The sequence below is a fragment of the Peromyscus maniculatus genome, chromosome 10 (assembly GCF_049852395.1).
Source record: "Peromyscus maniculatus bairdii isolate BWxNUB_F1_BW_parent chromosome 10, HU_Pman_BW_mat_3.1, whole genome shotgun sequence".
In the NCBI taxonomy this organism is placed as follows: Eukaryota; Metazoa; Chordata; class Mammalia; order Rodentia; family Cricetidae; genus Peromyscus; species Peromyscus maniculatus.
In genome coordinates this window covers 15,834,277-15,846,555 of record NC_134861.1, presented here as the reverse complement: position 1 = coordinate 15,846,555, position 12,279 = coordinate 15,834,277, and the positions used below count along the sequence as shown (strand labels likewise).

General features: G+C 35.2%; 1 long non-coding RNA gene across 1 annotated transcript in view; it reads right to left on the bottom strand.

The window, feature by feature from the left end:
• The window catches only part of LOC121832694 (uncharacterized), a 98,112-nt gene extending 93,165 nt beyond the window's left edge, over positions 1-4,947 (bottom strand). The window contains exon 1 of the long non-coding RNA XR_006076350.2: positions 4,865-4,947. This is a non-coding gene — a long non-coding RNA (uncharacterized LOC121832694). The remainder of the gene's footprint in view (positions 1-4,864) is intronic.
• Between the last annotated feature and the right edge of the window lie 7,332 nt (positions 4,948-12,279).

Genomic DNA, 12,279 nt, shown 5'->3' with positions numbered 1-12,279 from the left:
AACCATTTTTAAGGATAAAATATGAAATACCAGACTGGTAATAATTATGATTATCATTGTAACCATCCCAGCTAAGTTGTTTATCTCCTCATTTAGTTTTTCTCTTTGTATCCAGCCCATAGCAGCAGTGAACAGGATTGTAATTTCCTGCATTGTGATATTTCCAATTTTTAACACAGGAAAGGTTTTAAGATTTTCCTTTCCCCTTATTATTTTACCTTTTAGTAAATTTATTTATTTGTTCGTTTGTTTGTCCATTTGTTTATTTAATAGCCTAATTTACTGTTTAAAACTTCCCAAGTATCTTACCAGTTGTGATGCTTCTCCGTGGAAGGTTGGGTTGTGGCCTGCCCTGCAGGCATGGGTTGTGGAAAAGGTATTTAGATATAGTGACAATGTTTGACCAGCAGGTGCAACATGAGTGGCACCAAGGATGCAGTAGGAGGTCCAGGTGTACAGAAGATGCAAGAAGGCACAATCTAGGAGTTGACTGCTCTGTGGCCAGTATCCACCCTTTGTGACCACGTTGGGGAGGTTGGGCCAAACAACTCTGCATGACTATGCTAAAAGAGCCCTGAATTTCCTGCCCACTGCCAGTGACTTGGCAAACACAGCTGCAAAGTTTCAATTACAGAGCAGGTCTCAAGAACAGCTGAGCTACCTGGGTTGACATCCTGGAGAGGGGTTTGGAAAACTTCTGAATACAGGAAAGCAGTCCAGAAGGGTGAATGAAGCCAAAACTGTCGGACTTTATCCTCCTATCAATAAACTGAGTAGCTAGTGCATTTTAATAAAAGAAGCTGTATGATTATTTCTTTACCATTTATTAACAAACAAAATCTGTGCACAAATGTTAAAGAAAAAATGGGGAACCTGAGCCGAGCCACAAGCCAATGCTTGTACTGGCCATCGTGTACTCCTCACTTGAAAGGTCTGCCCCTTCTCTCGGCCATGTCCTTTCCATGTAAAGCCCATCTCTCAGACTGAAACACTCTTTCCAATTAGATAGCAGAGTGGTAACAGAATTCCCACAATGAGAAGCTTCTAAAATTTAGGCATTATTACCTTATATAACAATTTTTCCATCTAATTGAGAAATGCAAAGATATAAAATTTATGTATCAAAAACCTGGAAATATCTTCATGATATAGGATTAGGCAAAGTATTCATGTATAAAATAGCAAAAATGCATTCGAGAAAAGAAACCACCAGGAAACAGGATTGCATCAAAATGTAGAAAAATCCCTTAAGGACATGGTTACAGGATTAAAGCAGAGACATTAAGCCTCCCAACACAGGAATGGTGACAACTCAATGCATTTTTACATTTAGATAGTTCTTACAAATTACAAAATAGAAAAAAAAGGAAAACCTTCAGAGCTGAATTATGCCATAGATGAACTGTATTCAACAGCCATCTATGGAACATACCTTCCTTAGAAAGATAAGGAGTACACCTACTTCTTAGAAGTGTCTGGGACTTCTCTAAAATTGATTGGGTAGTATCTCACAAAACAAGCCTGAGTAAGCACAGAAAGAAATTAAAGCAATTCCCTGCATCTTATCAGACCACAGTGGAATAAAACTAGAACTCAGTCATAAGAATAACTGGTAAAAATTTAAAAAAAATATATACAAACAATACACTTTTGAATGAACAGCATTGAAGAATCCATGAAAAAAAAATTCCGAAAAAAAAGAAAAGTGAAAATGAGAGCACAGTCTACTAGTGCCTCTGCAGTTCCTAAAAAGCTATCTCAAGAGGAAAATCTAAAGCTTTAAGTACTCATATTTAAAAACAATAACCAAGATATTAAATGAATAAACAAATGATCACTCCAAGTTTCTTGATAAACAAAAAGAAACCTAACCTGAATACAAAGAATAAGAAGACTGGATCTGTTTGGGAGGCATCTAGGCAGTGGTACCAGGTCCTGGGCTCACTGCATGAGATAGCTGTTTGAAACCTGGGACTTATACAGGAACGCTTGGCTCAGTCTGGGAGGAGGGGACTGCACCTGCCTGGACTGAGTCTATCAGGTCTATCTCAGTCCTCGGGGGTGGCCTTGATCTGGAGGTGGTGGGAATGGGGGGTGGGCTGGGGGAAGGGGAGGGGGACAGGAAGGGAGAGAACAAGGGAATCTGTGGCTATTATGTAGAACTGAATAGTATTGTAAAATAAAAGAAAAAAATAAAAAATAAAAAAAGACTGGGTCATAAATGAATGAACTAGACACTAAAAGGGCAATGTCTAGAATTAATTGAACAAATAGTTGGTGCTTTGAAATAATTAACAAAACTGACAAATCCTTAGCAAAATTAACAAAATAAGAAAGAGAAGACACAAACTAATAAGATTACAAATGAGTGAGGTGCTTTTACAGTAGACTCCAGTGAAGAAATCCAAGAGATTATTAGGAAATGCAAATCTAGGAAAATCTAGAGTAAATGGATTGATTTCTAAATTCACATTACCTACCAATATTAAAGCCAGATAATACAGACAATTCAAACAAACCCATAACAAAAAAACAAAACTGAATAACTAAAAACTTTCCCACAAGGAAAAGTTCAGAACTAGATGAATTCTACTAAACTTTAAAGGGGAATCTTAATTCAGGACTTCTATCCATATTCCAGAAGATTAAAAAAAGGAAGGAATGCTACCAAATTTGTTATATGAAGCTGTTATCATGCTAATACCAACACCTGATAAAGGTACAATACCAACAAATGAACTACATACAAATTTTCCTGTTGAACATTAATGGAAAATTATTTCAGCAAAATAGTGAATTCAAGAACACAGGAAGTATATAACACACTGGGGAACTCATTTCTGGCACTATAATACTGGCCAAGAGCTGGTGGCTAGCAAACTCATAGACCCAGGGAATCTTACTACTGTTGTTTTGCAAAATGGACATATAGTCAAATCATCTCATCAATAATCATATTTGTGCTCATAGATTAGGGAAATGTTCAACTTTATCAGAGAGGCTTCTTATTGCAGCAGGCTACAGTTAATGCAAAGAGACTCATAACTGGGCAAAGTGCTTATTATCTATATGTTGTTCAGTTGTGAGTCTTGGTATTAATTATGTATTGCCCAAGGAATCCTCCATGGTTTGAAGGATGCCCGAATATATAACTACATGAGTAAGAACTTAACATGCAGTTTATTGCTATGCCATTCAGCAGAATAATAGGTTCTCCCCTACAATATATGTTGCCACCGGTTTTGGCCAAGTTAATGGTACCAGGCATGAGTTTTATCTTGTGGAGTGGGCTTTAAATCCAAGCTAAATACTGTACCTGAAAACTCCTACAGATTATTATTACTTCATTTGACAAAGTAGAATAATATAAAACACCACATATACACACAACAACAACAATAAACCATCAGAAGCCTTCTTATATACCAAGAAAAAGCATACTGAGAGAGAAACCATGGAAACAATCCCACTCATGAGAACATCAAAATAATATATGTTTGGATAAAGCTAACTAAGAAAGCAAGAAACTTACACAAAGAAAGCCTTAAGACAATGAAGAAAGAAACTGAATAAGATACCAGAAGATGGAAAGACATACAGTGTTCATGCCTGGTACTAGTAAACCTATTCACCTTCTAGATCTTAGAAAAGTATCTACTATTGCCACTTTGCTAGATCAACACATTTTCACTATATTCCGAATGTTATCCTTGTATCCACAGGTAAGTGTAGCTATCATCCCTTGTCAAAGAAGTCTCTCCTTATAAAAAATGAAGACCATCACAGACAACCAAAACTCAACACAGTGCAGAGATGCACAGATCCTGAATATTTATCCACTGAATATCCCCAGTGGATAAATCTACATCACATATCATACAAGACAGAAGAGGGGCAGAAAGATTTTGAGAACCAGAAAACTGAGAAGTCTGCTGTGAAACTTCTGCTGACAGAATCTTCTAAAATTGTTCATATATACCAGAAGTTAGAGTAATAATGTTAATGTGGAAAAGAACAAATTTCATGGGGTTCCACCCAAAGACAAAGAACTACAAGCAACTACTGACTATTAGGAAAAGAAGAATTAGCCTCTCCTACGGTTGAGTCCCCTTAGTGACTATTCAATACAAAGTGGTTAGCCCTGAAATTCTATTAAACAAACAACAAAACTAATTCAGAAGATTATGTTTATATATATTTGTGCATGTTCATATATATACATGTGTATGTAACAATAATGAAGCTATCAATTTGAGAGTGGGAGTATGGGATGAGCTGGATGGAGGATGGAGAAAGGGGAAGTGATGTAATTCTATTTTAATTAAAATATATTTTAAGATCTAGAAAAAGGTTGGATACCCTTGGCACACAAACTTAACTGAATCTCAAAGGAACTATGCTTAATGAAAACTATCTAATGATGCTTCATATTATTTGAATCTGTTTATTAGATAGTCTGGAAATAGCAAACCTTGAGGGGTATTGAACAATGATTTGCCAAGGGCATGGGTGTCTAAGAATTCTTAAAGGAATATGCCTGCTGTGCTGGATAGTTTTTGTCAACTTGAAAAAAAAGATAACATCGCCTGAGAAGACAGAAACTCAGTTGAGAAAATGACCCATCAAATCTGCCTTCAGGGAAGTCTTCAGGACATTATCTTGATGGATTGGCATGGGAGGACCCAGCCCACTGAGAGTGGTGCCACCCTAGGCAGAAAGTCCTGAGTTCTATTAGCAAGCTGGCTGAAAAAGCCATGGGAACCAAGCCAATAAGCAGAACACTCCATGGCCTTTGATTCAGTTCTTTCCTACAGGTTCCTAAAATAAGTTCCTGCCCTGAATAAGCTTCATGATAAACACTTACCTGGAAGAGTTGGTTAAATAAACCTTTTCCCTCTAAGTGGCTTTAGGTCATGATGTTTATCCTAGCAGTAGAAAGCAAACCAGGATGCCATGGTAATGGAAGAGTTCTTTATTCTGGTTCTATCATGGCTGTTCTAATCCTCTCACATGGTACAATGTATTTCTCTGCCACAAAACAATGTTTTATGAACATTATGGTAAACAGTTTTAAGTGTTTCCAGCTTATTAGCTATTCTCTGAGATGCACATAACTGACTTAGATGTAGAAGTAAAAGCTTCTTAGACACAGAAAGTAAATGTTATATCTTCACCCGATACAACAGAGCAGTCCCATGAATGACAGACAGCTAAGTACTTGTGCAGTCTCTGCTAACTAGATTATGATAGAAAACTAGAAAATAACATAACCCTGTGGATGTGCTCCAGTGTAGTCCCCAGAGGGCATATTAAAATCTTGACTCTGGTAAGCATAGCACACTGGCCAGCCACTCATATTAATAGCAATAACTTGATATCCTATCAATGATGCTGAATACAAGGTCCTGCTTTCCTGCAAAAAGGAGAACATTAACAACATTCAAATGTGTGTGACTCATTGTCACAGTCTTCTTCAAAGCTCCTATCCAGGCTCTTGGTGCCCTCCCTGATTCCAGACTGTGACTAGAGCAGTAAGGACAACGAAGGAGTAATTTGGAAATATTTAGGACCTCACAGCCATTCAAGACTCTCTTGACAAAACTGTAAATGAGGAGCTATGCAATGGTAATTATTAGCAATATTCAAAGCATCTGGAGTGATATTTCAGTTCAAGAAATTGAAAAAAGACCAACATAGCAAAACTTAAATAAACATCAACAGGAAAACAATACATTTAAATCGAATTACTTAGGAAATAATAAACCAATTCAGTAGTGAAAGCTAGGGAGTCTAAAGGATGATATTTTTAAAACTCATTTAGACATTCATAAATATAAGACATGAATAAAATAAAAAGTACAGGTATAAAATTACATGAGAACAAATCTGCATAATTATTTCAAAATGTAATGAAATGGATAATGGTTGCAGGAAAAAGAATTACCTATTTGAAATAAGTAGAAATAGACAACTTAATAGGAACCTTAAATAGTTAAACTTAAGTTTGAGATAATCACTTTAAATAAATTTACAAAGATAGAGACACTTTCAAAAACATTGGAAGGAGCTGATAAAAATTAGAAATGTAAAGAAATCCAACTTATTTTGCCAGGCAGAATGAATGGATAACAAATTTTTACATTAAGTTAGAAAATTTTAAATAATTATTTTGAGAAAACTAACATTACTTTATGTGAGTAGCAAATGGTTTAATGAAGGTAGTAGCTAAATGAATATAACATTATTTAAAAATACAGTATATTATGCTCATGGATGCATCAATGATTATTGAAAATATTAAAAAACATATTTATGTTTTACTACAAGAATATATCCAGATTTGTTTATCTTTGGTCTTTACCCATTGATACATTCCTATGTCACTTAGTTACACCCACAATAAAAGTTTGGAAATATAAATGTAATTTCACTAACAGTCTTATAAGTAAAGAACATTTGTTAGAATACTGTATATATTAGCACTCTGTAGAAGTTCTAACCTGCAGAATGAATAACAACTTTCTGAGCTGCCTGAAAGTTAACCAACCTCCTGTAGGGAGCACATTCAATGGGAGGCTTAGTTATTTCACTTTCCTTTTTTCAAATATTGTCATTTTCTCACAAGCTTTAGTTAGTTTCCTCAAGTAGTACTCATTTCATCAGCTACTGACATTTCTCAAATAACTTTCAATTTACAGTTTATTTTTTGTTGTATTTTAAAGGAATACTATTCTTCATTTTTAAAACATTTTAGATTTGGGGAGAAAAAGAAAGGAAGAAAATTAACAAAAGTACAAAGTTACCCATAAACCTCGGGACCCTTTTAATCTTTAATGTCTCCTGTTAGTGTTATATGTGTGTAACAGTTGATCAAAGCCCATATCTATATATTATTAATTCAAAAACATTGTTTTCCTTGGGCCTTGGGTCATTCTTCTTGTGATACATAGGATGGATTTGATCAACATTTAAAGTTGTATATTCACCATTAAACTATCTTATAGAATATTTCCTCATTATAAAAATTTCCTGTGTTTTACTCCCCATACCTCTCTATGGTTTCTTACTAAATCCCTAGAAAGTACTAGTCCTTTTGTGTTGCCACAGGATTCCAGAATATAGTTCTGGAATATAGTGATATAGTTGGAATTTTACTTCATGTAGAATTTTCAGATTCCTTTCCTTTACCTATTAGAATATATTTACATTTCCCCCAAAGTGTTTTCATGGTTTAATACTCTTGAAGCCATTGTTTATGATCCTCTGCAACATTATTCCTATGTCAAATCATAAATCATCAATATGATGATATTGGAGATGAGGTCTTCTGGAAGTTATAGGGTTATGAGGAGGTCATGAGGGTGGGACCCCAAAAGTGTAAGTCCTCTAATGAGAAGAAAGGAACAGAGCTTCTTCACTCTTCATGTGCACACAGTCAAGAGAAGTGTTCTTCAGCCAAACCAGGATTTTGTACCAGTTGCTGACCTTCTGGGAGCCAAGCTGCTCAATACAACATTTATTTTTATTGCTGGGTAATATACCATCAAATAGATATAGTAAAAGGACATCATAAAAGGACATCATAGCTTACATACTGTGGAGGCTAAGTAAAACTTCAGCTTTTGTAGAGACATGACCAGATAGTAAAAATGGATTTGATGTTCTTCAAAAATGGCTACAAAGCTTCTCAAATCAATTGTTCAATTTTGCTTTCCCACAAGCCACAGGTTAAGTTCATAGTTTTCCCACTGAGTGAGCTCCTTTGTTGGTACATGGAATGTGAATGTCCACATGGCAGAGAGGAGAGTGTATTACACAGAGCAATGATGGGCAAGTTGACACAAAGATGCCTCTGTGAAGGGCTGGTGGTCAGCCCTGTCATCAGTCACCACTAGAAGGTATGGCTCCCTGAAGCCTGCTTGGATCTGGTTAATGAAGGTCCCAGGCATGAATCAGCCAGCAATTAGAATGGCTCCGTGTCAGCAACAAACTTCACCTGCTGGCTAGAGTTCCTGTAGGTGATGCAGAGTGGTCCTGAGCTGCTCTGTTGACACCTGGGCAAAGGAGAAAAAGGTGGAAGGAAAATTAATTTCCTAAAAGCTGAAAAGAAAGACTCCTGTTGTCCTCCATCTCACTTTGTTTTGATGGCAGTGTTCAGGGTTTAGTCTTATAAAAAGTGTTCAGTAATAGCTGGTTGACTTAATCAGCAATTCTATGATAACATTATATTATTATCCTTTCATGAGCTCATTTATAAGCTGTATATCCTTTCATGAGATTTTTATTGTGTTTGTTCACTTTTAATTAATGTTTATTTTCTTGTTTTTGAGTTTTAAATATGTTTCTACACTTTTGTATACAGTTATTGACTTTATTTTGCATTATTTTGATATAAGGTAGATAGAGAAATAGATAGATAGAGACAGATTAATATAATAGATTATAGATAGATGATAAATCATATGTTGACTATCTTTACATTGTCATAACATTGTCTATCATTTTTATACTCTTCTTTAATCTTAGATGTTCTACAGGCCTATAATAGAGGGGAAAGTTTAATTTTGGTAAAGTTAAGGTTAGCATTATTTTTCTCTCACAAATCACAGTTTTCTATTAATAAAAACATGAAAATTATCACAAGCTCAAGATATGCTAGACTTTCTTTATATTGTCTTCTGAGAGATCATTTTTAATATTTTACAAAAAGATCTTTGATCCATTTTAAGTTTACTATTTTGAAACTTATTCTATATCTAAATTTACTTTACTGTTTCTAAGTTGTGGCTATTAGCATCTTTTCTGCAGTGGTCCCCAAACTTTGGGCACAGAGTTATGATGTAGATTTGCCATTTAGAGCTGAGCAGTCCACAGCCTCTTATTCTCATCACATTGTATTAAATATCATGGACTGCTAAAAGAAACTTCTCTGATGAGGACTGAAAGAAGTTATGATCTACTTGTATAAAGATAAGAACTTAGGAAATAATTTATTACACAGTTTTTAGCCTGGTCAACAGTCCTAAGAATGAGTTTCACCTTGTGAAGCATGCCTTAAATCCAATGAGAAAGTGGTTAGTTACTTTCATAACATTCATGCCACTATTGCATGTGGCATGAGTATATGGGTACATCTTCCTAGTCCACTCATTACTGTGAACTACAGGGTTCACATATGGGTAAGACCGCTCAATACTTTCCTCTTCCCAGTAGTGTACATACAATGTTCCCACATTGTGAAAGCTAACCAGTACGGATAAAACTAAGTCAGTACCAGCTTTAGTGTGCTGTGTCCTATAACTCAAGTATATGGTATCTCTAGCAATAGGATTTCATTCTCAAGTTCTGGAAAGTAATCAAGAGAAATAACAAGAGCATGTAATATTTGTGGGGTCCATTGATGTCATTGACCAACAGCTTGAAAAGTATCCCTCACCTGATTGTAGGCTTTTTAGTTTCCTAGCCAATTGTCCCCTGTTATGGGATAATCTAATTTGAACTCTTTCTATAACTGTATATATGTGTATATTTCATGAAGCTTCTTCAGTGGTAACTGTTCAAATGGCATTCTCAAATGTCTGTAGTATTTGTTATTTTTCACTATACTGCTCTTCATCCCCAATCTATATAAGTCTTCCTGTTCTCTCATTCTCCTTTCATTTATTTCTATGTTTTAACTTGGTTTGAATTAACAGAAACATAGATTACTGATTTTAGCTTTTATTTCTTCCCTATTATACATTAAATAATAACTATGAACTTTAAGCACTACTTTCATTTTAGCTCACAAAATATGATAAGTAATTTTAATTTTAATTTAGATTAACATATTTAATTTTTAGGTTAATATCACTTCATTAGTAATCCATGTTGTTTACAGCTGGCTATTTCTTAGTCAGTTTTAGGTGGTGCTTTTTTTTTGTTTTGTTTTGTTTTGTTTCTTTGTTTTTTTGTTTGGGGGTGGTTTGATTCTTTGTTTGTTTTAAAATGTGATCTTAACTATAGCTCAGTTTGGCCTACATCTCACTATGTAGCTTAATTTCATCTGGGACACACATCAATTCTCTGGCTGCCATATTTGTTACTATCACCTATTTATTTTCCATGATCTCTAGAGGGACATGGCACAGCTGCTGAATGGACAATAAAGCCTGGAGTCACCGAGTGTAGTGCAAGAAGACACACATGTCAATGTGAGAAAAATTAAATACTTGACCCATGAACTGTGGACTGGTGGCTGTGGAGGCCCCATGGGACAGAACTAGGCCCTCTGGACATGGAAGACTGTTGTTTGACTTGACCTGTTTGGGGGGCACCCAGGCAGGGGGATTGGGATCTGTCCCTGGTGCATGGGCAGGCTTCTGGGAATCCAGTGCCTGTGGTGTAACACCTTGCACATCCTTGGTGCAGTGGGAAGGGGCTTGGACCTGCCTAGGCTCAGTGTGCTGGGCTCTGCTGACTCCCCATGGGAGACCTCGATTTGGGCAATGTGGGGATGCGAGGCGGCTTGGGAGAGAGGGCTGGGGATAGGAGGAGGGAGGAGGGAGGGGTCTGTGGATAGCATGAGGAGAGAGTAGAAATTTTCCTAATAAAGAAAAATAAAACAAAATAATTAATAAATAAATAATTAAATACTTGAAATTCTCATAATTCAAACACAATTAAAACCAACCATAAAAACATGGCAGGCTTTTAATGGTCTCAGTGGTTAGGCAAGGACAGGTGTGCTACCATAAATAGTGAAATACAAAAGTTCCTTTGTATCAAGAGTAGCAGATAAGAACTGTGCACTGAGGAATGGAGTTCCCACAGAGGAAGCTCACTCCAGAGGATATTCCTAAAACCCAATTAGAAAACAAGAAGAACAAAAAAAGAAAGACAGAAAAACAAATGCATCACTTAATTCTAAATTTTCTATAAATTTAAAATCTAATGAAATGATATGTAAAACTAATCTGTTTTCTCGAGTGTTCAACAAAATTATTTTTTAATTATGTGAGAGAATAAAGATTCTTGAATATCATTGTCAATAAAATAAAACAGAAATACCATAAAGGAATTTAAGATTCAATATAATGTATAATGCAAATGTTAATAATAAACCCACAGTACTGTTGTGCCAATCAAAGTGGAAGCTCCTTTGTAGCAGAACACAAACTCATAAATTAAACCTCAGAAAGAATACAATTTGATATGTAATAAATGTGGCACTAGTAAACCAGTAATAAAAATAAAACTAATTGCTTGTTTAGATGATTGCCTTACAGGAAATAAGATGCTGGATTTGTACCTTAATTAATTTTACATTGTGTAACATTAAGGATTTAAACGTGAAAGTTAAACCAAGAGCTGAAAATACACTGTAATATCTTTTTATCTAAAAGTAAGAAATTCCCTCAAGAAGCACTAAGGACTCAAAAACTATTAAGATTTTTTAAAGTTATTGGAAATGACTCTATTAAAATTTAAAATATTCCTTCAACTAGTAAATATAAATATGTGTGAATGACTTGGAAAAGATAATTGAAATTTTAAAATTTGACATATTAATATTCCTATGACAAAATACATTTTTGAAGCACAATTCCAGGAATCCTAAATAAGTGAAATTTATCAAAGACAAAAAAATAGACAAATAATAAGGGAAACTAAAATTGTTCACTAATTTACTTCAGGAAAAATATTAAGATTCATTAGCAGTTGGATAATTTTAAAGAAAAATGTGGTTAAGTATACAGTACGTCCCCAAAATGATCAATTTGTTAAGTATAAGGAAAGTATGTTAGACTTAAGGGAATAGGAACATTCTTATATTTGGGACAAGAATGCAATCTTGCATATCACTTTTGAGAGGTAACATGGTATTAGCTATGGAAATCATGCATTCGTGCCACTGGTACTTAAATTTCCTAGTCATAGATACTCCTACAGTGGAAATCCTAAGTCTGTCATGTCACATTTACGGTGCTTTTCTTAGTATTATCCATAGTAGAAGGCAATGTAACTGTTGAACTCTAATAAAATGAGCAAATAAGGGGCTGCTGTATAGCTGAGCAGGCGAAGTGTTTACTACCTAAGCATAGTAACTGAAGTTTGGTCCTCAGTATCCAAATATATATATGGAGACATATATTTAATACCAGCACTAGGAAGGAGGAGACATGAAAATCTCCTGGGCTCAATCACTAGACAGCCCAGTTTAAATAATAGGTCCCAGGTTCCAGGGAGAAGCCCTGTCTCAAAAATATGTGGACATTTCCCAAGTTTGAATGAAATCCA